The sequence below is a fragment of the Vombatus ursinus genome, unplaced genomic scaffold (assembly GCF_900497805.2).
Source record: "Vombatus ursinus unplaced genomic scaffold, bare-nosed wombat genome assembly UNPS02014812.1, whole genome shotgun sequence".
NCBI classification, from domain to species: Eukaryota; Metazoa; Chordata; class Mammalia; order Diprotodontia; family Vombatidae; genus Vombatus; species Vombatus ursinus.
Window position 1 is genome coordinate 14,847,440 of NW_020954590.1, and position 27,788 is coordinate 14,875,227.

General features: G+C 34.8%; 1 protein-coding gene and 1 pseudogene across 2 annotated transcripts in view; one reads left to right on the top strand and one right to left on the bottom strand.

The window, feature by feature from the left end:
• The window catches only part of LOC114054099 (uncharacterized protein C8orf34 homolog), a 393,219-nt gene that overhangs the window by 156,213 nt on the left and 209,218 nt on the right, over nt 1-27,788 (top strand). The window lies entirely within an intron of this gene.
• The window catches only part of LOC114053789, a 36,030-nt pseudogene continuing 34,082 nt past the window's right edge, over nt 25,841-27,788 (bottom strand).

Consider the following 27,788-nt stretch of genomic DNA (forward strand, 5'->3'; position numbering starts at 1 on the left):
GTTTAGGCAGCATTAGCATCTTCATTGGGCCTGCCAAGTCACAGCCATTTTTAACCGTGGTGTAAAATTAGCAGCAAGAGTCTTAAGCAGTTATACTAAGTATTAAGTTTACTTAAAGGTTAATAGAATAAATGTTTCTAAGTCTTCTGAGATTTTGAAATATCTGTAAGTAAGTAAACTTGCTGGAAAGTCTTTATGATGCAGAGATTTTTCTTTGCTCATTCCACCTGAATCTTCTGTTCTGAGTCTATATTTGTTATAGCACCTGCAAAAAAAAAATCAAACCTTAGGATGCAGTTTTAATATTAAGATTATGTAAGCATTATGTGTTTCTAATATTTGGCTGGATAGACTATTTTTTACCACATTCCACCTCATCATATTAAACTTTCATTTTGGTTCTCTTTTTGCCTTTCTCAGGTGATAAGTACAATCCGTTTTATTACCCCTTGTTTTTGATGCTTTACCTTTGAAACTCTATTTGTGTTGCACCTTCTGTATTTTTTCCTAGTAGTGACTGGGAATGTTGCAAAAGAGGATTGCATTTCAGAAAAAAAAAAAAATCTCCATTTTCCCAAATAAAGTATACCGCATGACACAAAACCCCTTCAGTTACCAGACTTGTATATGCTCATATTTATGACATACAATAAAAATATTGTTGAATTGTAAAGTCTAAAGTCGCATAAAATCAAAAACATTCAAAAAGGCATTAAGAGAGGCAACTAGGTAGTGCATGAATAGAGTTCCAGCCTTGGAGTCAGGAGGATCTGAGTTCAAATCTGACCTCCAACAATAAACACTTAATAGCTGTGTGACCCTGGGCAAGTCACTTAACCCCATTGCCTAGCCAAATAGCAAAAAAAAGAAAAAAGCATTAAGACTAGAAGGACATAATTTATCTTTTATGGTAATTAGAAATATAAATATATATGGGCTTAGCATATGATTCTATTACATACTTATAATTGTATATAAATATATGTGTATATATACATATATACATCCACATATATACTGAAGAAAATATTTTAAGTTTTTTTGAAGAAGCTGTTAAAGATATGTTCAGGAGAAAGATTTGACAAAAAGGTTCTACAGCTTAGAATGCTTGATGGATAGATACCAGGAATATAACTTGATAAATGTTTCCACATTTATTCTTTCTCATGGAATATCTACAATGGATACATAACAATTGGGAGAAAAGGTAATTCATATTTCTTTTTAGTATCTCTGTTTTGCATATATTATTTATTATTTTTCCAAAGGATCAATACCAAAAGTTACTCTAGTGGGGTACAGTGAGTATTTGTTACAGAGGGGGAAGATTGGGGTTTTACTCTTCAATTTGACACTGCAAAACTTTGGGAAAGTTAAATAACCTCTTAGAACCTCAGTTTCTTCTTTGACAAAGTAAAGATAACAATTATCTGTCTGCTTCCCAGCATTCTCATATGGGTAAAATGAGATAACTATTTGTGAAGTTTTCAAGACTCTACGAACTATACAATGCTATGGAATTAAAAGTTGTTGTTGTTGTTGTTACTATAAAATCTCATTTTTCTTTGGGGGCTAAATGAGACTTGGTGAGGCATTTATGTGACTTGACAAAGATTACATGGAAATTTAGGTCACCATTTTGAAGAGGAATGAATGACTTCTTAAAAAAGTGGCCCTGACATTGGCCCGACATTTTTGTCTTCCCTCATAATTCCCCAATACCAAACAACCATTCTTTGGCTCAAGTCAACCAAGCAGAGGATCTGGGCGGGGGGGAAGACATATAAATGTTGTGAATTTCACTATTTGATTTCTAAAGCAATTTCTATGTAAGTAAGGTGAGAAAAATGTTGAAGAAAAAAAATTATTCAGTCTCAAAAATTACCCCAATTTTAAATCATTGAGAAAAAATTAATTCTATAAAAACAGCAAAGTTTTAGTAGTTTTGAGTTGAATTGACTTTACAGCCAAACTTCACACAAGCATCAAAAGAAATGTTAGTTATCATTAGGGTTGTTGTTGCTTTAATGAAATAAACTGAGTTGTGTCTGCTTCAAGTATATAATAAAAACAAATAGTAATTTTTATGCACAAGTAATTTGTATGGCTTATGAGAATGATTTCATTTAATTTAACTGAGTTCATTGATTTTTCTATGTTAGAACCTTTTCTAAAGTATTGCTAAACCATATATTTGATATCATACAGTTTCTGTTATAACTTTGCATTTAAGCATGATGAATTCCACACTTATTAGCATTCTAACATCAAAAGCAATGAGTTGTAAAACTTGTTAATAAGTTGTTCTTGAATTGTTGTATTTTAGATAATGAGTTGTTTGTAAGCAACAGAGTGATTTGTTTAGATTGTCATGTATTAGATCATTGCTGCTAAATCACTGAAGCATCTCTGGATAAATACATTAAAATGGATTGTGATTGAAGTTCAATATTGACTTTTGTGCATGTTACCAGAACAATTACAAGAGCCCACTGATTTTTTTTGTTATCTTAAAAGATTAGCTTTACTGGAGTTGACACTTCAATGAAGATGAAAAAATAAAGAAGGTAATTTGTTTCCAAAGATATGAACATTTTAAATTCATCAGTACAAATTGTTATGAATATTTCTTTTAGGTTCCCTAATTTATCAGTCCTGTATGTGTATTAAGTATGTATACAAAAAGTATTTTGGTTGGTTAACAACATTTTATATTCATTCATTCTTTCTAAAGAAAGAATTCTGGTGAAGTAGGGAATAAACTTTTTTAAAATGAGGTCAGTGCCTATATACAAAGGAATGCTTGAGAAATATGAGGGAATATTTTAATAGAGATTAACCTTCTGGAGGGGGCAGCTAGGTGCAACATTGGACAGAGTGCTGTGCCTGGAGTCAGGAAAAGTCTCCTCTTGCATTCAAATCCTGCCCCAGACATTTATTAGCTGTGTAACCCTAGGCAAGTCCCTTAACCCTATTTGCCTCAGTTTTCTCATCTGTAAAATGAATTGGAGAAGAAAATGGCAAACTACTCCAGCATCTTTGCCAAGAAAATTCTAATTGGGGTCATGGAGAGTTGGACACCCCTGGGTGGGGAGTGCAAACCTTCTGGAGGATTTTTTTTTGTTCTGGATACTGTGCATTTTCTTTTTGCAAAATAGATTGGAGCACCTTATTGCTTTTGAAATTCAATATGAAGCTACTCATATCTTACTCAAAAACATACCAATATAAACATGTTTAAAAGGAATTCAATTTTATGAATCATTTGCTCTGATTTATTTAACAGTTCTTCAAAAAGTAATCATTTTATTATCTCTAAACTCTGTTTTTGGTCATACATTGACTAGGTTTAAGATATTTCCTATAGATACTTGATGCTATTTATTCCTCATTCGTTGCCTTAGTATGGAAACATTTCAAGAATTTATTATCAACCAGAAATTTATAAAATTGTATCATAGTTTTGTTGACTAATCATGAGAGATTTATATTTGATTCTTTTATCTAAACTTTCTATCTACTCTAGTGCCTAGCAAAGTGTTCTGCAAACGATATGCATAACAAATGACTACCATATTCATTGATTAAATATATGGTGGGAAAACAATTATGCAATTTCAAATTAATCATTTTACCTTTTTTGTGTACCTTATACATCAAAAGCTCCTCTTGAGATAGAAATAATTTAGTACATATGTAGCACGGTGAATAGAAAGATCTCTCACATGTAAAAGGTATTATTACATGGTTCACCAGTCTCATTTTTAGGTTACCCTTTTACATTCAACTTGACTTATTCCTATATTTAATTTGACAATAAAATTTCAATATATCTCTGATTAATCAACTAAACAGAGCCTCAGTTGTCATTCATCAACTACAATTCATTTTAAAAACTGAAAAGCCTCTCTTTTCAATAGTACTTATTTGTATATCTCCATTAAATCCCTTAATCTCCAAGATTAATATTAAATCTTCTGACTATGTAATTTATTAGCAATGGAACCAGTAGTAAACAAAGGTGTAGGTAATTATTTATAATATTTTTAGCTCTGAAAATGGTAACAGTCAGAATCCGGCCCTTACTATAATGGCAGACCACTTATCTTCACTTCTGAAAACATAGTCCTACACCATTTGGTTCACTCAGGATAAGAAACATGTCACAATAATCCTCTTCATAAGATAAATGTCACAATAGTGTCATAAAGGAAGGATATAACTTTATTTTTCCTATATTTCTTCTCCCTTTCTCTAAGTGTGACAGAGAAACAGTACTGTCAGTTTTTCTGATGCCCTCATTCTTAATAATCTCTCTCTAGAGTTGCTCCTCATAAAATTTTCTTTATGTTTTTCTTCACAAAATAGAAGTTTAACAGTTCCAACTAGAATGACACTTCTTACCTTCTTTCTCTTTTTTCTTCTATAGATTTTCCTCATAGATCCTCATAGACGAAAGTTAAACTCACACACTCTCCCTGACTCTATAGGAAAAAGCATCTTATAAAATAGTTATAACTGTAACTTTTAGCATCTCTCCTTTTTAAGAAAAAAAAAACAGTCTGCATAGGCTCTGTAGGAGAGACTTTTAAATAGAGGACAAACATGTAAAGATATATGGAGGACAAAAAAATTGGTTTTGTTCTTTGTATATATATTGTCTTTTGTAGTTCACATTAATTTGGGTAGAAGAGCAAAAAAAAAAAGAGCTACTTCCTAGTCCAGCTGTTTAGAGATGACTTCCTTAATATATTGTTTTATTATTTAGTCACACCCTCTAATTTCAATTTTTATTTAAATTTCCTAATTAAATTTTTAAAAAACCAACTCAGAACAAAATTTCCAGTGCTGTGCCAGGAAATATCTTGGCTTTTCTTCATTCAATGGCATCATAGATAAGATAGGAGGTAATCAACTTTCATAAAAATAAATAATTCTTTACAGCAATTTTAGAGCATTGTCTTTAAGTATTGTCAAGACCAAGAGTAAAATCTTACTTTCTCTATGTGCATTTGTCAAAAAGAAAAAAAACACAGAAAGCATCTTTTATGAAATTACAAAGAATTTACTCTTATAATGTTATACCTTAGTTACCTACCTTCCTCCACCAAATCTTCCTAAACCTAGAAAATAATTATATTATTCTTGTAATATCATTCCTCCCCTTTTTATTTTGACTCCATTTTTTCTGGATTCTGGAAAAAAAAGAATAAAACCAAAATAACATAGTTCTTTAAACTTATTTATGCTCCAAATAACTTGTCTTTTCTTTAGCAGAAATAATCACTGAAATTTGTCACTTTAAGAATTACGAATTACTTTATATATAACAAATATTTATGTGCATGTATTATATGTATGTATAGGTATGCATACCTATACAATACACACTACATATATTCAAACATGTTTACATACTTGCATGTATATACCTACATGTGTATATATACATGTTCATATCCACACACACATTTAGGTACTTGAACATACATATGAATATAAAGTAGACATGGGCATGAACCTATACATGTTGGCCCAGAAGTCTGCATGCAGCTTTAAGCTTTATTGAAGTTTTTTTTTGACACCCTATATATATAGTATACTGTTTTATTCATAGCAACTTATGTTTTCATACTTTCAACTAACTGTTTCTTCTTCAAAGGAGAATTCAGGTCTATATGAAATGTTTAGCATCTACTTCTTGATAGGACTTTTCAGACATTTTTGTAAATGAAAATTCATGATAGCTACTAATATAGAATAGATTAGGGTTTCCAAGGGGGTCCAGGCTAGTTTCAGTATACATTTTTTTTCTTTCAACAATATAGAAAACATTTAATTGGACTTCTTTCTACTGTGCCTGCAAATGCCAATAGATTATTAAATATCCTTTTAAAGATGTTTTTCCAGTTTGTTTTATTTATCTACATGCTTCAAAATACTCACTTAGGGAATGGAGAATGCAAAGCCTGCTAGACGAAAGTCACCTGAAGCATTGTAGCCATTGTATTCTCCTCAACTGAACCAAGTTTCCAAGTAAGGATCTTACTGTATTGTGGCCTTTGTTTGATGGGGCCTGTCTGATGTAACCAAAAGATATAAACAACATAGAGCAGATATAATAATGGATGAAACAGAAATCTCAATGCAAATTTGATAGCAAGGTTTCAAAAAATTGTAATCAGTCTCTTTGAATGTCCTAATATCCTGAATTCTCTCTAATCAATAAAAAAATGTTAATATCTTGACCACATCTACTACAACTTAATGTACTACAGCTTTTCCCTTCTCTTCTTCCATTCTATTATTTTTTTCCAGAACACAGAGAATTCCACTTAGAACATGAGTAGTTAATAACTTGGGTAAAGAATCAGCACATTGTAGTACAAATAATGATGCATTTGGCCTCAGAGTATCTGAGTTCAAATTCAGTCTCTATTACTTACTATGTTTCTGACCCTGGGCAAATTTAATCCCTCTGGGCCTCTGTAAAATGATGTAGTTGGATATATGGTCTTTAATGTCCCTTCTAGGTGAATTCTGCTGACATCATCAAAGAGTACCAATAAAATTGTTGTTGTTTTTAAGGAAGATTTAGTAATTAGGCCCTAAGTAATCATTAACAATAAGTCATCTACTAATAAACTCACAAAACCAAAAACACATTCTGGATTATGGGAATTATTTCTGGCATGGCTATTTTATAAGCTATTTTATAGTGAAATGAGAAATATGAATTTCTTGATGGCTATTTTTCTGAATTTATTCTATTAATAATAATAATAATACCAATGCAGCATTTATATAATGCTTTAAGGCTTGCAAAGTGTTTCACAAATACTTATTTAATTCTTACAAAAACCTTGAGACACAGGCGCTATAAAAATAGTCTTTATTGTTCTGAAAGGGCAACTTAACCCTTGGAGGTTTAGAATTTTATAATTGTTTTTGAATACATAGGTACATTTTTGGAATTTTGTTATCACTTCTTTTAACATTGGTGGTCCTGAGTCTTAATTTTCCACAGGACAACATGACAAAGGAGAATTTTTGCTCAGTTCTGAGTGCCACTTTTTAGGAAGGATAGTGGCATGCTGAGGAGTATCCAGAAGAGGTCATCCAGAACAATGAGAGGACCCAAGATGGTATCATATAAGAGTCACTTTGGCTCTGGAGGAAAAAAAATAAGAGCAATGGGTAGAAGTTGCAGAGAGGAGAATTTTAACTTGATAAAAAAATAAATAAATACTAACATTTAGAGCTGGGTAAAATTGATTAGGTTGCCAAAAGAAGTGGTTTCTCCCTCACTTAAAGCAAATGGCTGACTTTGTTGAAGGGAATGTGAGGATTCACCTGAGGGCCTCTGGGGTCCTTTCCAACACTAAATTATATGATAGTTTTTAGGTGAAATATAAAATAACGTCCATAAAATCTGACTACTTTAGTTATGTGAATGTAAGAGAAAACATGCATCTTATTTTGCATAGTTCAGAGTGAAATATAATATGATATTAAGTGAATGATCGATTGAATGAAAGATCATGCATTAAGTGCTTAGTATGTACAAAGCACTTTACTAAGTGGTGGTTATACAAATAAAAAAAGTGAGCGTCCCTACTCTCAAAGCACTCACATTCCAATGGGGGAACAATACATGAAGTAACATAATTTTAAAAATGAGATTAAAAATGAAAAATAATTTTTAATCTTGAAGAACAACACATTTTATATATGTTTTAATAATGATAGTTTATGTATATGTGTATGTATATATTATACACATACAGTTTTAAGGTTTTAAGAGCACTTTAATAATAATAGCTAAAATTTATATAGTGCTTACTATTTGCCAGACACTGTGTTAAGGACTTTACAATTGTTATCTTATTTTATCCTCACATAAACTTTAAGAGGTAGCTGCTGTTATTATCCCCATTTTCCAGTTGAGAAAACTGAAGCAAACACAGGCTAAATGACTTTCTCAGGGTCACAAAGACAGTAAGTGTCTGAGGCTGGATTTGAACTCAGATCCTCCTGATTCCAGGCCCAAAGCTTTAACCACTGCACCATGCAGATGCCTCTATTTTTTCTTCCCTACAACATTGGTGGGTAGGTACTATTGTTATCCCTATTTTACAAATGAGGACACTGAGGCATAGAGAAACACAACTAGTGACTGAGGCAGGATTTTAATTCATGTTTTCTTGGCTCCATATCCAGTGCTCTATTCCCTGAACCATATATTTATGTTTAATATGTCCTAGTGAAACTCATTGGAAAATGTTTAAAACTTTAACTAGATCATGGATGATGAGGGTAAAAACATTGCTGCTGGCTTTCTTGGGGCTTCCTTTGTGAGAGGTGTTCTTAACTGGTCTGTTGGGTCTCCCATTGCTGAACTAGCTGGTGACTTTTGCCCATGAGAAACACCATAAGTTTTTGCAGCTAGGTGGCACAAGGACTAGGGTACCACATATGGGGTCAAGAAGACCTGGGTCAAACCCAACCCCAGACATGCACTACAAACTCTGTGATTCCCAGTAAGTCACTTAACCTCCATTTGCCTCCGTTTTCTCATCTGGAAAAAGGGTGTAATAATAGCACCTACTTTCCAAGGTTGTTGTGAGGATCAAATGAGAAAATATTTGAGAAGTGCTTTTCAAACATTAAAGAGCAATATAAATGCTAGCTTCCAAGATTTCTCCTCATATTAGGAAAAAGTCTTATATCTGATATAAGCTGTTGATGTTGCATAAACTTACTCACTTCTCAGAGAATTTTAGGCAAGGTGGACTGATAAGGTGTTACCTGTTGCATCCTTTTCTAAGCATTATAATTGGTTGAGAAAGTGAAAAAGCAGTGCATTTTTTATATTATACAACAAATGTCAACAAATTTAAAAAACAGAGTTGATAAAGATGGTCCCTGTGTTGACCAATGTGACAGATTTTGAAATAATTCTGTGGCTTTGTCAATGACACATAAAACTGGATAGAGCACTGCTGAAGGCTTACTGACTCCATTTATAAACATGACTATTTGTAGATCTCTCTCTTCTGGTCATATTAGTAAATATTCATCTCCTCTTCATATTTGGTTATTAGCCTATGAAATCAGTTGTATTTTCAAAACTTTGTGATGCATAGCCTAAAATAATGTGGCAATGTCTAATTTTTCTTGCTTGTTTATTGCTTCTCTTTCCCTGCTGGTGGCACCACATGTAATTCCTCTACAGTGAGTTCTTTCTCTGTGATTTTAACAATTGTTCCATTTAGACTACTTCCTAATCTGAAAATTTACTGGACTCCCAAGTTTCAGTATTAGCCTTATAAGAGGGTAACTGTGCCCCCATCCACTCAGACACTCCTCACTTCTTGGTCCCCTTCAGGCACATGTCACCATGTATAATTTTACAATCTTTACATATAAAATACAAACACTAAAGAAAAGCTTTGCTATGTCAAGCACATAGCATATAAATGTGATATATATACTCTTCATAAAGTCCTCAAGCAATTTTTAAACATGAACAACTTAGATTTTATATTCTATGATAGGAAAGAATATGTAAATGGCCTTTAACGGTAAATTAAAACTTTTTCTTCACAGCTGATATGAAATTCAGCCAGCTATAGAGCTAAATTCCAGCTACTTCCTCTTTTGTAAAGTGGAGGGATGGGGTCACATGGGCAGGGAGGGAGGTAAACTAGATGATGTTAAGGTCAGAGTCCCATAATAGGGTTATATACAATAGTCATTTTTGTTTGCCATAGAATATGAAATGAGAGTTTAAACAGTTGTGCAATATAACACTCCTTAACTAATACATTTTCCTTTAAATTCTACTTTTATTATTTTGATTATATATATAACCTAAGATATTCAAGTTTTAAAACACCAAAGCTCTTTTAAAGACCACATATTGCTGCTTTAAAATATACAGTATTTCTATAGAGTAATAGTCTCTTTTAATTCCATACTGAATAAAAAAAACCCCAATACTTAGGGATATATTATTTGCCCATAGTGCAATATGAAGTTGATTATCTTCAGTTAACTTATTACCCATGCATAATTGTAATCATAGTCAGCACTTGATTCTGACTTACACTGAAAAACCCATTAACCTCCTTTGTAAGTGAAATAGTGTAATTAGTGTTTCAATACAAATAATTGATCCTAAATGTGACTGTAAATGCTTAACCAAAATTCCTGGGGTTGATTTATAAATGCTAACTAGTTATAGATTGTTTTTCAAAAAAATCTGAATTCTTGTTAGGGCCCTGCTAAGGCTTTTACTGCCAAGAATGAAAGGATTTACAAAGAAAATAGATCACAAATCCTTGCTAGTCTCAGGCAGATGCACACCCTAAGTGTCAGAGAGTTGCCAGAATATTTCAAATTACTTATCTATGATTATATTGTCACCTAAGTATCTGAGGTGGAATTTGAATATAAGCATCCTCACTTTCTACTATACTTTGCTGTCTATTCATCAAGAAGTAAGGCTGCCCAGTTTTCTAGACCAGTTATTTGACTATCCTCATCATCCTGCCAGAAAAATGTATTGAGGTTGCAAACTCCCCAAAATGCTAAGGATCAGTTTTTTTTCCTCCAGTGATACTTAATGGTCACAGCTGGTAGTGGTAAAAAGCCCAAGAGAGATATCCATTGCTTGCCTATTAAAAAAATGAATTGGGACATTTTTCAAATTACTTTCACAAACTTGATATTAAATTACATGGAAGTGGGGCAGCTAGGTGGGGCAGTAGATAGAGCACTGGTCCTGGAGTCAAGAGCACCTGAGTTCAAATCCAGCCTCAGATCAGACAATTGACACTTACTAGCTGTGTGACCCTGGGCAAGTCCTTTAACCCCAATTGCCTCACACAAATATGTATATGTGGAATCGTTTCTGATACATACATATTTTTGTGCTGAATAAGGGATGTATTATCATAGTTCATGTGCTGGATAGTTCCTATTAAAGATAAGATAAATATTGGTGTATTTTAGTGAGGTTCAGTCTGCCACTACCAGGTATGAACATATCAAGCACCAGCAGGTGAAAAGAGAGCAGATCCTTAGCATATTGGGTGGTTTGCAGCCTCAATACATTTTCTAGCAGGATGATGTAGATATGGAAAGAGATATATATATATATATATATATATATAGAGAGAGAGAGAGAGAGAGAGAGAGAGAGAGAGAGAGAGAGAGAGGAGAAGAAGTGAGGAAAAGAGGGAGAAAAATCCCACCTCCATTGGTAGAGAGGGAAGAAAATGGGGAAAAATAGGCTAGGCTAGTTCTGAAAGCTGTTTTCTCAGTTTTAAGGAAATCTTTTCAAGTAAAAAGAGTGCTATTATATTCTTGGTAAAAAGCAGCCTCTTCAGTTTCATCCTCATGACTTGCAGGGGACAACAGTTTAGGCTCATAGTTTAGATCTTTCCCTGTTAATAAATAGAAAGACACGTTCTCCACCTATTCAATCATGTAATCATCATCACTATCATCCATCCACCCATCCATCCATCACTATCATCCATCCATCTATATATATATAAACTATAATCACTATCACCATCATCATCACATAGCGAAAATGTTCCTGTTAGTACACTGGCAAATTATTTTGCTATGTAAGAGACTTGTGTCTATAAAGTTCCTTTATCAAAGTTTTTTGCTCATATTGATTAAAAGTAGATCATACAAATAGAATTCACCAAACAATTTATTTTAAGGATCTTTGTTATTCAGGGAATATAGTGATCTTCATTTCTTATCCCTACTCATTATTCAATCTATATTGGCCAAAGTACTTCATTGCTAATTTTCCTTTCTGTAAAATTTGTTAATGGAATTGTTCCAGTCCAGGTATCCTTAATACAAACATCCTAATAATGAGCATTCTTTTTGGCAGGCTGAGAGGAGACATTAAGACTTGAGAACAGGTGGGAGGTGGTAATTAAATATTTCAGAACATTCCCTGTCTTGATTCTTGGCCCAGTTTAGCATAATTACCACATAGCCCCAGAAAGAACAGTGAACATTTCCACTTGGATGTGAACAGATGCTAAGGAGGCTGTCTCTTAAGACTTTTCCTTATTTGTGTATAATTTATCTTATCATATTAACTTGGAAGTTACTGGTAGTTTGTCAAGGTAGTAGAAAATATATTGATCCCTGAAATATTAAACTGTCATTATTTAGGGCAACAGGGTCCAGAGACCTTGCCAGCTGGGTTGCTAGGTAATTTGGATATTTTTCAGATTAGAATTAGAAATTGATAAATTCTCCATTTTGTTTTGTGCTGTATGAACCTTGCCTCAAATAAAAGAAAACATTGGACTTTTTATTGATTTTAGAAAATCAGCATTATGTCTATTTAAAGGAAGAGGAAAAAGAAATTAAATGATGTTTTAGTTGCCTTTCAGTAAGCTAAAGTTTTTGCTGGAATGTTCTCTTACATCCATCAGAGGAATATAAATAACCCAATATTTCAGACTTTTGTGTGTTTGATATGCTGACTGTCCCTATCTCTTGTGCAAGGTCTCCCTTTGTTCTGAGGTCCAGTTCTAAAACAATTTTTCATCTATTGTACCCCCAATATATGATTGATCATTTTTCAAAAAGATTTTATATAGATGAGAAAGTAGTTATATGAGTTGGTAATTAGAGATGGCCTCTTGATTTCCTTTCTTTTGGGTCCTGAATGTTTATACTTCCTTTTGAATCTTTACTCATCTGATTAATTACATTGCAGATTACCTGTCCCATATCCTCTTTGAAAACAAACTGAACCATGAAACAGGGTGGTTCTGTATGCATCTTTGTCCTCAATGACCTTAAGTCAACTTGAGAATTTTTTAGTTAGGGGTGAGTAGTTCTAGGCCCTACAAAATGTTTGCTCCTTTATTTGTCTCACCATGTTTTGGCCGTTTTAGTGATAAGAAAATAAAGGGAATTACCTGTCAATCTCCCTTTTGCTTAAAAAACAAATTGATTCATTGGAAATGAATTTGACAATTTTTGTCCAATACAATGTATTTTGAAAGGATAGCAATACAGTTTCCTCCACAAAAATGATCTTTTGGGGAATCTGTGATCTCATTGAAACATCTATTCCCTCCAATAGTATAATTCATAATCTATTCCTACCTTCTTGTTCTATACAATATTTGTCCATTAGCCCTCCTAATTCCTCTATAAAGAACTCAATCAGTTTGCTAAATGCTTTCTTCTAGAAGATGTTTTAACATTATGTAGACATCATTATGGTACTCAAGCTGTCTTTCTTTTACTCAATCAATTTTTCCACATTACTTACTTGCTACTTTTCCAGATCATACACACAATGCATTGTTGGTAATGAAATATATATATATATATATACATATATATATAGTGTATATGTGTGTGTGTGTGTGTATAGTCCTAAGAGAGCCTTTAGTCTATTTATAGACACTAGATGCTTGTACATTTATTTCCCTTTTTTTTAGACATTTGGTATTCCATGATTCCACATGGATTGTGGAATTCCATGGTTGACATATACCATATACCACTACCATCACAATATTGGTCATAAAAATATTTTAGGGAGTAGAATTATTTCAATGACTTCCCAAATGCCCACTTTTCCCCCTCCTAGTCAATTCTGGGCCCAGTTCATTGTTCTTCTGCAATGTTTGTCAAAGATGCAATTGCTTGCAGATTTCATTTAGGATGCTCTGCAGTGTTCCAGAGCTTGATGCAATCAAGGTCATCTATAAACAGAAACATTAGAAGAATTTCATAATTTTAGAGGAAATGCCTCTTTTATTTGACCTCTGCAATGAACATCCTGCATGCCAGTGGCAAACATGTTTGGTGAGCAAATGTCTCTCACTTTTATATCTTGTTCAATAGTGGTAATCAAAGGATTATAGAGCAAAGTTATCTTTGTTGTTTCATCTAACAAGGACTCTTTTATAAACTTAACAGATAGATGGGAGATCCACTGTTGAACAAAAGCCTTTAAGGCTATATTTTGCTATAAATCCAATGATTTTTTAATAATCAACAAATAATAACCATGGTGGTATTATGTATCATCTTCACCTTTTAGTTAGTTATATAACCATGAAGATGTAGTATAATGTAGAAAATTACTCAGGAAAGTCTGTGTTTTTCTTCTTCTATTTCCATCAAGTATACCCACACTATATGGAAGATCATTTTTTAGAAAAAAAAAAACTTTATATAGATGAGAAAGTAGTTATATGGGTTTGTCATTAGAGATGTCCTCTCAATTGCCTTTCCTTTTGGTAATATTGCCATCTGCAGTTTTCCTAATGATTTGGTATCTTCCCTTCAGTGCTCTCAATATTCAAAATTATGTTATTTCCAGAGGAGACTTCTTTATATATGCTGGTCTGGTTCAATTGGCCTATTAAGTATAAAGTGCCATTTCCGATTCCTCACATAGCATGCAGAGTTTTAAATTCTACAATCCAATATGAGGGCTCCATAGTAAAGATAATATTGTCTAATAGAAACTGAAAAAGAGTTGTTCCATTCTCTATCTTCTCTTCCTGATCTCATACTAAGATCATTACACTCCCCTATTGAACTGTACTGGAATCCTATTGCCTCTAGAATAAAATATAAACTCTTTCAATTAGATTTTAGCCACAAACTATCTTTTCAGCCTTGTTGTAAATTTTCCCCCTTCTTGTATTCTACCATCCAGCCAAACTGGGCTTTTCTCTGTTCCTCACATATGACACTGCATTTATGTACTATTGTACTAACTATTCTGCGTGTGTGGAATGCACTCCCTTATTTCCACTTTGCATAATCCTTCTCTTCCTTTAAGACACAACCAAAGCAATATCTTCTGTATAAAATGTTTTCTGATCCACCCCCTACCACCCAGCTGCTCATTCTCTCCCTCCCAGAATGCTTTGCTTTGCATTTAGCTACTTTGTATTTGTTGATGTTTATTCTCAATATATTTATTCTATCTATAGTCATATATTGGTATCTTTGGTATATTGGTACTTGCTGTTTCTCCTCTTAGAATGCAAGCCCTTGAAAGTAAGGATTGTTTCTTTTTTTCCTTTTTTTTTTTTGATGATTGTATTCTTTGTAATTAGCACAGAGCCTGATACATAGTAGGCATTTAATAAGTGTTTATTGATGGAATGATTGATTGATGATGTTGAAATTGTTTGGTTAATTTGTTTTTGCCCAAGCTTTTACTGTGTTTATTTTCCTCTCTGCTATTCTTCTTTGCCTTCTGAGCTGATTTTTTTTCAAAATTTTTAATCATTTTCCTCCATAAGGTTTTACATATGAGTTTGTATCCTAAGCTAATGATGATCCAAGTTGTCTAGTCTTACAAGGTAAGAAGAAATTCTTCCAATATGCAGTTATGAGCTATTTGTCCCCTATTTTAATGTCATCCATATCTTGTCATCTTTAGCATTAAGGTTGGTTTTTCCTCTAATAAGTCAATAGTCTGACTGCAGAAATGGTTCCCATATTAATAAACAGAAACTAGTCAATTTCATACCAGTCTCATAATCACCAAGCAAACTTCTAAACCTTTCCTATTTACTCCTCATGCCAGGAAAAGTATGTCTTGAATATTGGACATGGTAGAAAAGTAGATTGATTGTTGAATTAAATTGAATGCAGACTGATAGGTTGGCATCCTATTTGATAAATCAGTCTCTTTTGGGTGTGGTTATAGGGAATCATCTCAAAACTTGATCACTTGATAACATTCAAGTTATGAACCAGAAAGGCAACTCAGTGAATTTCCTGCCCAACACATATCTGAGCAAGAATTTCTTCTAAAATATACTATATAAAGGGTTGCTGAATAAAGACAGCAAGGTGGCAGAGTAGCTGGGGTGTATGACTTGGTGTCTGGAAGATCTGAGTTACAATCCTGTCACAGACTTGTTAGCTATGCAATCCTTGGCAGTATACCTAACCTTTCTTAGCCTATTTTCTCAAGTATAGGACCTCTCTCACACAATTTTGAAGATCAAATTAAATAATCTATGTAAAATGTTTTGTAAAACTTTAAGTATCATATAGATATTAGCTATTATTATTATTATTATCATTATTATTATACTCTAATGAGAGAGGAGCATGCTATATCCTTTGGCAGCCAAGTCCTTGGGCTGATGTAGTTTTAGATGTTTCAATTTTATATCCCATAGTTTTTCTTCTGTGATAAATATTGCCACTTTAATCAGCATTTTAACATATTTTTGGGTTAGACCTTGAATATGAAAGAATAAATTTTTACTGATTTAGCTAGGCTCTAAGACTAGTAGTAATCACAAGCACATAAAAGGCAATGTAACCTAGTAGATAGAGTGATATACTTGTAGTCAAAAAGATTTTCATTCAAGTCCTGGTTCTGAGACTTATTAGCTCTGTGACCATGGGTACGTGACTCAAACATCCTGGGCCCCAGTTTCCTCATTGGTAAAAAGGGGATGATCGTACCTTTATATAATGTGTGCCTAACTCCCAAGGTTGTTGTCAGGGTCAGATGAGGATATGTAAGTAAACACTATTTGTCAGTTATTAGCTTGAAAGGTATTTTTGTGAATAATTAATAAAATAAAATGAAAGATATATATGATATTCTATAATTTTGAAACCTATTTAAAATAGTGTGGAAAAAATGAATGAAAAGAAAGAAAAAATATTTAAGGGTCCACCAAGTGCCAAGCACAGCTGGAAGTTCTAGGGATACAGACATGAAACTCAGGCCAACATAGGGTAAGTGACTAAAGTTATAGAGCTAATAGATTGAGGCAGATGGGTAATGCAGTGGATAGACCTCTGGGTCTGGAGTCAGAAGACCTAAGTTCAAATCCAGCCTTAGTCACCTACCAGCCATATGACACTGCACAAATTACTTACCTGGATTTGCCTCAGTTTCCTCAACTGTAAAATGGAGATTATGATATGGACTACCTTATAGGAATGTTGTGAAAATTAAATGAGATAATATTCGTAAAGTGCTTAGCACAGTGCTTAGCATATTGTAGGTGCTTAATAAATGCTTATTCTTCTCCTTGCTCCTTTTCTTAGTAAGTATCCAAGGCCAGATTTGAACTCAAGTTTTCCAGACTACAGGTCCAGTGCTTTAGTGACTGAAATACCTAACCTCCTTTGAGTCTGGTTACTCTCCAAAAAAAATTAAAATTAAAAAAATAAAACTATTCAAATTTACCATGCACATAGATGAATCAACCCATTGTTAGCTGTATTTCTCATCACACTGACTCGAGGTCATTTAATGAAAACATCTAAAATTAATTTAATGGTTCCACTTAACTTCCTGGTATGCACATCCTTTGATTTTACTATCTCCTACGCATCCTCATTTTTCCCAATGGCCTCATGATCCTCAGCATGAATTTTAGTAAATGCCCAAATACACTCAACCATGTAAACTCTAATAAGAACCTGATGTTTAGCTTTGATACAATGATTGTCAGAACTCATCAGCATCGCACCATTACACATCTGCGGTCAGGAGGCATCCCCCAAGCTAATAGGGACAAATCCAATCCAACCACACACAGTCATCATGAGTGTTCACCATTTTCCTACTACCCCAACAGGCAAACCTTCTAATCTGACAAAGCAGCACACAAAGACTCTCCTTTAGAGATCACAAACAACTGCTGCTTTCTAATTTTTGCTCAAACTCTATTAGCAGCATGCTTTTATTCAGTTTTTATACAGTTTAAAAAAAAGGGTTGAGTTAATCCAACTTTTCCTAACTAGAAGTTGTAATCAAAATTATCTTCTAAAAATCAAATGTTTGTGAAATGGATGATAGAAATTAATTTTTATATTTTCAAATTGCTAAATAAAATAAATTACTGTAGTTTTGGAAATAGGAAACGGCTTCCATTTTGTCAGATCAGAGATGGAAAAGGGAGAAAAGTTCTGATTGATAATTCACTTTTCATGACCCTAAGTGAGCTCAAGATTATCACCATTATCTCTTAATCTGGGAATGATCAAATTTTTCAGGAACTGTTTCACATTAACAAAACTCAGATAAAATAAGATGACAATTCATTAGCCTGCATTCAATTCTATTGAACAACCAAGCTACTTTTCTGTAACAGGAATTCTCAGGTCCACTTTACAATCCACCTTTTTTCTGGTATCAATAGTAATCAAGAAAAGTTAGAAGTTGCAATTATGGAAGCAGAATAAAGTTGGTCTGTTTCTTGAGATATTACCCTTGTGTTGTGCTAGACCTTGGAAAATTATCTCTGGTCTTCTACAGAGTTCTGATCTCCAGCACCCAGTTATAGTCTCTATCCTTTTTGTGGTTTTGGAGAAACACTGACAAATTCTTATTCTCCAGCTCTCTTTTTTGATGGTCCTTATTCACTAAAAACATTTATCCTTAACATTATATATCTGTATGTATATCTATGTGAATGTATATAATTACACTGTTATAATAGGCATATAACAGTTTCTAAAATTATAGCTTGATCATACATTTTTAGTTACATTTAGTAACATACATAGTTACATTTAAAATCGATGCCTTCTTTTTTTTAGGATGCACTTTAATTCTAATACTGAGGATTTAGAAGGACTCTACCTTCTCTAGGAACATAGAAATTAACTCTTACGGCTGATTAACACTAAGCTTTTTGTGTAGCCACCTAAGCTCCTCACTAAATCCAAAATGAATTCAATTTCACTCCATACAAATAATTGCTCAGAGGTAGTATTGCTGCAATCAAATTGGCTGTTCTGAACAGAATCCATAGCATTGCTATGTTATTATCTTCACTATTCAGATTTGGTGTTTCTTATATGAGAGAAAAATGTTCTCCTTTAAGTTAAAATTTGTAGCATTTTTAATAGTCTACAAAGCGTATAACTTTGCTTTAGTTTACCTTCTGCCTAATGACTACTCCAAAGGAGTCTTACTTTATGAGCTGCATGCCAGACTGATCAGTGTGTTACTCTTTCTTAATAATCTTTATTTCTCTTTTCCTCCTACCCTCTGCTCTTTATTCCTTCCTCTATTTCTCCCACAAATATTAATTGAGTTCCTAATACTATACACAAGGCTCAATCTTCGAAAATGCTTCAAGCTAGTCTACTTGTGGTTCATAGGATCAAAGAGTTAGAGTTAATAGGGACTCAAGAGTCCCTCTACTCCAACCTTCTAAATATGTAGATGAGAAACTTGAGGCCAAGGTAGGTTAATGTGACTAAGGTCACACAGGCAGTATCAAAGGTGGGATTTGAACCCAGGGCCTCTGTCTCCAGAGCCAGTGAGCTTTCCATTGTACTTATCTCACTTGCAATTACTGCGTGGGTTAGTCAATAAACATTTATTAAACACCTACTATGTGCCAGGCACTTTGCTAAGCACTAGGGATACAAGTAACTTTAAAAGACAGTCCTTCTTTTCAAGGATCTCACAGTCTAATGGGGAAGACAACATGCAATTATGTATAAATAATCTATGTACATAATCCACTTGAAATAATTAACAGAAGGAAGGCACTAAGAATAAGAGGGAATAGGGAAATATATTCTGCAAAGGAAGGACCTCAGATGATACTTGAAGGAAATTGAGAAACCAAGATGCAGAGATGAGGAAGGAGAGAATTCAAGGCATGGGGAGCAGCAAGTGAAAGTGCCTGGAGAAGGGATATGGAATATCTTCTGCTTTATGAATAGCAAGGACCCTAGTGTTACTGTATTGCAAAATACATGGGGAAATGTAAGGTATAAGAAGACTAGAAAGGTAGGGAGGGGGCAGGTAATGAAAAACTTTGAATGCCAAATAGAGGGTTTTATATTTGATCCTAGAGGTTAGAGTGAGCTACTGGAGTGTATTGAGCAGGAAGGTGATAATGTTAGACTGGCCCTTTAGGAAAATAGATCACTTTGACAATTGGGTGGAGGATGTACCAGAATGGGGAGAAACTTGTGGCAGGGACACTAACCAACAGACTATTGCAGTAGTCCAGGGATGAGGAGATGAAAGGGAGCATATGTAAGAGACCTTAAGAAGGCAAAATAGATTGGATGTGGTGGAAATGAGAGAGAATGAAGAATTGAGGATGACACCTAGATTGTGACCCTGGGTGATTGAGAGTCTTGGAGTGTCCTTGAAACTAGTATGGAAGTTTGGAAGGGGAGAAGGTTAGGGGAAGGAAGGATAAGATTACCAACTCAAACATATTGAGTTTAAGATGTCTACAGGACAGCCAGTTTGAAAAGTTTGATAGGCAGTTAGAGATGTGAGACTGGAGGTCAGCAGAGAGGTTTGGACTGGATGGGTAGATTTGATGATCATAAGTAGAGTAGTATTATTTGAATACATGGGGGCTGATGAGATCACCAAGTGAAATAGCATACAGGAAAAGAGGAAAGGGTCTAAGACAAAGCCCTATGGTTAGGGGTTGTGACCTAGATGAGGAGTGTCAAGACAGGTAGAAGAATCAGGAGAAAAGTAGTGTCACAAAAAGCTAGAGAGAAAAAATTATCAAGGAGAAGAGGGTGTTGACAATGTTAAAGACTGCAGAGAGGTTGAGAGGGATGAAGAATGAGAATTTACAATATTACATTTGGCAATTAAAAGATCATTAGTAACTTTGAAGAAAGCAGTGTTGGTTCAGTGATGAGGTCAGAAGCCAGACTGGAGAGAGTTAAGATGAGAGTGAGAGAAAAGGAAGTGTAGGTACCTATCACAGATGGCCTTCTTTAGGAGTTTAGTCAAGAAAGTGAGAAGAAATATGGTCTAATAGGTATATAGGATGCATGGATCAAATAGAGAAGCAGCCAGTAGACAAAGGAAGAGGTTGAAGATGAGTGTAAGAGTAGGAATAATAGAGAGAGTAATCTTCTAAAGAAAGTGGGATGGAATGGGATCACTTGTACATGTAGAAGTTTTAGCCTTGACAAGGAGAAGGGTCACCTTTTCATGTGAGACATAAGTGAAGGAAGAGATCATGGCAGAAGGCATCTGTGTGATGTGAGCTGAGAAGGAGACAAGGGAGTTCTAGGTGAATGGCCTCGTTTCATCTAAAAGGGTTAAGAAGGGGGAATCATGGAAGATTTGAGAAGGAATGAAAACACAGCCAATTATATGACTTGACTGGTGGGATATCATTGTTAAAGACATTAATATTCTAAGCAGAGCTTCTTATCATTGATAGCACCATATGCTATATAATACTATTAGCTCCTTGAAGGCAGATATTATTTTTATTATTATGATTATTATTATTATTATTAAAATTATTATCCTCATCACCATCATTTATTATTCCAAGAACTTGCACAGTGCCTTCTGCATAGGAGATACATGTTGAAGTAAATTAAATGAATGGATAGGTAGATGGTATCGTAGATAATAGTATAACTATTACTTACAGATTGTCATTATTTGTGAAAAGTCCCCAAAGGAAACACAATCCAAGTAACAGTAATGCCATTTTTTTGAGGTTAGGTTTGGTAAGGATTTTCTTAATTTTGTCCAGTTTTTATGTACTTTGCATAAACAAAATATCCAAAAATCTGTTGAATTTCCTACTGCCACCTGTCTAAAGAATACATTCAGCTAAGATTCACTGCATTTTGAAGGCTCATAATCAATGACACTATCCCCATTTAATTTTCCTTGGGTTTCATTGGTGTAATAGATGATGGAATTCTCAGGGAAATAAATGTGACCTATTATAAATCTAAGCATAAAATATCTATACAAGAGATTAGGTGGCATCATGCTTATTATACACTGTTTTCATTTAGGAACTTGGTACAAAATCAACACAAAAATTTAAATTTTCTTCCAAAGGAGATGTTGGAATTATGGCTAGAGCCTTCTATTTGTTTTGTCTCTTCCATTAAAATGTGAACATCTCTAGGGTAATAAATTGTTTTTCATTCATTTGATTACTCATTCATTGTAGAGCAATAAATTATTGGACAATATACTTTCAAAATGTCAAAACTTGGTTCTAGGTTTTGGGTCCAAGGAGAAAACCTGAGGCAATGTGTGATATTTTTCTGGCAAACTTTTGGTTTTTTTCAGGCCCTTCCTCTCTGTGAGTGATCCACGGAAAACTGCTTAGCTTCTTGAATGTTTGCTTCAAGGGAACAAGTATCAGCAAATAACAGGTCTGGAGTGGCTACTGCCAGAAATGTTGATGATGCTCAGTCTATTGAAGTTAAAAAGATGCCAAGATGTCTCAAAGCACATTTAGGGAGCTGAGAATGTCTTCTGGTTAGATTTTTCTTTGTAAAGCAACTCTGTCTGGATCAATCTATTGAAAATAATTTTAGGCCCTTTCTCATCCTGATAATCCTCCCCTGTATTCATTCTAATTTTTCAGTGTCCCTGAAAATATGATACCAGTCAGTATACACAACAAACTATACAGCCTGATAATGCCAGAAGGACAATTATTTTTCCCGATCTAGATAACAGCTAAATGGTACAGTGAATAATGTTGAACTTGGAATGAGAAAGACTTGAGTTCAAAGCTGGCCTCAGACACTAAATGGGTAGCTCTGGACAAGTCACTTAACCTCTATTTGCTCAAGCTTGATTGTGGCAGAAGAAACATGATCTTTTCTGATCGGGGTATTAATGATCTATTGAAATGTCCTAAAATTACATTCGCTTTTTTATTGTCAATGGATGACATTGTAGGCTTATATTGAGCTTGTAATGACCTAAGAAGTTTAGATCTTTATTAGATGAAATATTATTGGAAAACTCTCCTAAGGTAGGATGGGCATAGAAATCAGCATGATATAGCACAGCTGCCCTCCCTCTTTCATTCTCTTCCTCTGAGCTGGCTCTCTCACCCCAAATGTACTAACAGTGGCAGGTAAAGGGGTTTTCCTAAACAGAGGTAGCTGCTGCACTTCTGCAACTCACTCCAAGTCCCATAACTATGTTGGGGGAAAACTATATGTCTACTTCTCACAACTCTGGCTCCTCAGCCTCCTCTTGTGTGCTCTCTCTCTGTGTCTCTCTCTCTCTTTCAATCTCTCTCTCTCTCATCCCTCTCTGTCTCTCTCAATCTCTTTCTCTCATCTCTATCTCTCTCAATCTCTCTCTCATCTCTATCTCTCTCTTGCCTCTGTCTCTCTCTCTGTCTCTCATCTTTCTCTCATCTGTGTCTCTGTCTTGTCTCTGTCTCTCTCTGTCTCTCTCTGATCTCTGTGTCTGTCTCTGTTTCTCTCTCCTCTTCTCTCTCTCTCTCTCTTCAGAGTCCATGGGGAAGAAAGGGCACATATTCCCAGAAGGGTGAGTTTGCCACTTAGAAGGGTAGTCCATAAATAAAGAAGCTCATGTGCCTAAGATCACCATGACTAGTTCATAGGCCTTGATATCTTTGGTCTTAGGTCCAGTTCTACACCAACACTCACCTTCTGGGTGGAATTTCTTCTCTACAGTCTGATCTACTCAAACACTACTTTCTTGGGCTCTAAAGCAGTGCTATATACTCTTTTAGCTGAATTAGTTAAGCTAAGTCTAGGATTCTCATAGCTATTCAAGAGCTTATCCCAGCTCTGAGAGGTTTTGTCACCTCAAACTGTAAGTGAAATTAAGGGCAAATTAATCTCTCAATACCCACCAGGCAATGCACTAAGACTATACATTATGGAGCAGATATGCATCTTATTTAGTGAAATCACTAATTCGGTAAAAAAAAAATGGCACAAAAATATCAAGTTTTTTCCTGTTGGTATTACTCTTTCTGGGGTAGATGTTGCTACTTCTAAAAATGCAAGACAAAGGAGGAAATCAGTTTTATATTTAAGTTCTTTGCAAGTATATTGACACAAGAAGTTTATATGAAAATTATATCTGTAGTTGAACATTCTAAGAGAGTCTAGCAAAATAAGAAGTTTATGTAAAACCTAAAGTCAATGTGACATTCTGATTATAATTCTCCTACACTTGAAAAGGAAAGAACACACAAAATCATTAAAAGTTGAAAATGTAATTAGTTTCACAAGAAGTATTACAAGTTTATAATATTTCATGCCCAAATCTAAACCTTTAAGTACTTTGAGAGGCAAGGTGATTAATACATAACTTTGGCATATATTATAAAAATGCTAATCAAAATTATTGCAGAACTAAGCCAGTGTGAATCAAAGATTAAAGGCTAAAACATAACTTATGACTCATGTTACCTGATCGTTCTTTCCTGTCAGGTGGTTCTTTTCCCATTTATTTTGCTATGTTTGGCATTGTAAATATTGTCATCTTCTAATGCTTTACACTATTACAACCAAGCCACTAGAAATGAATTTTTGCTTCCTTCATAATTCCCATTTGTTCCTTTAGAATTAAAAGTGTACATACATACACGATAAGAGAGAAGTATGGCATATTTAAATTTGACTATTAAATACTCATCAGAAATTAGAATAAACTCCAGGTTGAGAAATAAATTATTTTTGCCCTTACTGCAGGAACAAATGAAACATTTAATTATATACCGATTGATGAATCTTCCTTAGTTTGGTTATTTTGTGCTTGATTATGTTCTTGGGATTGTATTCCTATAAATGACTTCTAATAAGTATATGCCCGTATATGTGGATGAATTGGATACTTCTATATCTCCAAAATGTCCAACCTAAAGCAGAACTGTGGGTTCTGACTCTCAGGAGTTTATGCTATGCATTGCTAATGAATCTCTTTTTGAGATTGCCTGAGACTCTGTGTAAGTCTAGGCACAGAAGTATTTAATCTCTTTCTTTATGGATTTCCTGACTTGAACTTGAATGATATTTGTTAATTGTCCCAAAGTCTAGACTTGCTGATTGTTTCCGGAACATTTTTTAAAGTTTACTCAAGGTACTACAATTGATAGTTACAGCTATACTCACCACATTATTTCATTTGTAATCCCTAAATACTTGAACCTTTCTCTCCGTCCCTACCTGTTACTATGGATTTTTACCAAGTTATACTAATTTATCCAAAATTAGGCCTTTAAGATACATTAGAGATTATCCAGGCTCTCTTTGTCTCTGTGTCCTATGTCAGTCTGTCTGTTTCTGCCTTTATCTGTGGCTCTGTCTGTCTCTGTGCTTCTCTGTCTTTATCTCTGAGTCTCTCAGATGAAATATCATAAGATCTTAAAATTTTACTATGCAGCATAACAGTAAGGTCCTGTATTAGAGGAAGTACATACGGACATACATATTTGAAAGAGGAACACTATAATCTTTACTTTAAAGTTATTAAAGATTGGATGGTAAAGATTAAAAATGCTTGTTAAATGCAATGTCAATTTAGATATCATTACACTTATTCATTATCCCATATATATTAGCATTATTCTATTGGCTCCTTAGATGCCAAGGACATACACCAAGTTTCTGAAACTTGAGTTGTGTCTTGTTATAGAAGACAGTGATATGACTGTGGATCTTGAAAGACTTTTCTTCAATTCCTGCCTCTAACACATAGTGGTTGTCGGTCAGTGGGCAAGTCACTCATCTTCGTAGTGCCCCTGGACACTTTTTAAAAATAAAAAAAATTCTGGCTGTGTACATTGAGTGCATTATTCTCTCTACAAAGTGCAAGGTGCTAAGGTGGATTGGGCTTGGACAGATGTTCCCACATGTACAGAATTGGATAAAGTAGATCTTTGGAGAGAAGTCCTAGTTTGCCTGTGATGTAGAAGGGAGTAAGAGGAACAAATAATTGAGGACCAAGGATTTATCTAGTTGTGCAGCGAGGCAGTACTAGGTCTGGAATTGGGGACAAAAGAGATAAGTCTGTGCTCAGTGGTAGTCAGTGCCATGTAGAGGTTGCTTATCGAGCCCGGAGAGCCTTCTGTCCCACATCCTCCCACTGAGCATCTGAAACCCCCTGGGCCCAAGCAAGGGCTCTTGGGGCAGGCAGACACTGGAGGCATTGTCTGTTTCACCAAGGCCATATGTTCTGGGTCCTTGGGAATGGAGCTTCTGCTGCCTAGTGCTACAGCTCCCTCCTCTTCCTCATCTTCACTCTCCACAGGAGAGCAGCCATAGGGCCTGGATATGCCCCTGGATGTCAGTAACAGCATCTTCAATACCTTTTCCTGGTGCCAGCTCTACTTCTTCTTGCTCAGGGTCCTGGTAGGAATAGTCTGTTGGGCCTGACCCCAAGTCTTCAGGCTCTTCCTCAGCTTCTTCACTGCTCCAGTTACCTATGTCATCTGTGGGGCCCTAATGCTGCCCGAGATCCTCATTCTAGATTGAGAAGATCTGCTCAAGACCACCAAAACCACTGCTGCCATGCAGGCTCTGGGCTGCTTCAAGCCCCTGGCTGAACACACACCTTGACGTCTGGGGATGGACTATTCAAGACAATTAAGAGTAGTTGTTGATCTGAATTGGTGTTCTAAAGGAATTTCAATACCCAGACTTCCCTACATTTATAAAATCATAGGTAAAGGGGGAAGGGAAGACAGGAGGGGTGGTGGCTTAAATATATCATATTGGTTCCCTGTCTTTCCAGTCTTAGTGATGAAGATAAGGTACTCATCAGTTTTATATCATTATGGGGAAAATGAAAAGAGCTAAGTGTGGTGCTGTTTGGAGGAGAGGGTCTTTCTATTGAGAAAATCCATTATAACATTATGTTATTTATTCTCTGCCATAAGGCTTTAAAGGTAACTTGAACAAAACTATATAAGCAACTTCATTAGCCCTTAGGAGCGGAAGGCAGTCAGTGTTTAATGTCTTATCGAATTATTGACAGAATGACAAGATGATCTATTTCCAACTTACTATCAATGTACAGATCCCTGCTGTAGTATATGATCAGGAAGAAAATTCATACATCTATAACCTTGACTTACATCTATGAGGTAGATTTCTATAATAGAGCCCAATATCGTAGTGATTCTACACTTAGAGGGGTAGTTTTATAGAATGCTTCATGCTTATGTTCCCAGTTAGAGAGCAAAACTCTCAACAATGGGCTGGAGGTGGTGCTCCCAACCCAATTCTAGGAAAGGTTGCACTCTTGTCTGGCTCCTATCATGTCCCCAGTAACATGAGGACAGACGTGAACACAAGTGTTTATAAGAAACAATTTTAAGTCCAACAAATATATTCTTTAACAGAATAAATATAAGAAAACACAAGTGGAAGTAAGGCTGAGTCAGGGTAGGATCAGTCCTTAGTTATTCCCAACTGGTTTGTTTCTTTCTGTTTTCCTGCTCTCGGGGAAGCTAAGCTCATAGGCACCTCTCAGTTTGCCATTCCAAAGTAGGTCATTTCTCATGGTCTTACAGAAGGGAACTGTAGATGTAACATTCACCAACTGCTGTTCCTATATTATGTTGCTACTGTGCTATAATCACAACCTCTCCCTTCTCTCCTCATTATTCTGGTGAGCACTCCCCAAAACTCCTACTGACGTATAACCTAAAAAAACCCAACTCTGACTCTACCCATTTGTCCAAGGACTACTCTCATGGCAGTTTCTTCTCTTCCAAAATTGGTTTTGGGTTTGTTTGTATGTATATATGTTGTTTGTTGGTGACCAATGCTCATTTGACAGGGATTGTTACAAATTCCAAATCAATTTTAGCCCCTCCATTTATGTCCACAGTGGGGAATTTTATGACATTAATGTCTCTCCTTTCTAATAGGTCAGTTAACAAGCATTTATTAAATATTTACTATGTGATAAGCACTGTGCTAATGGCAGGAGATGAAAGAAAGAAAGAAAGAAAGAAAGAAAGAAAGAA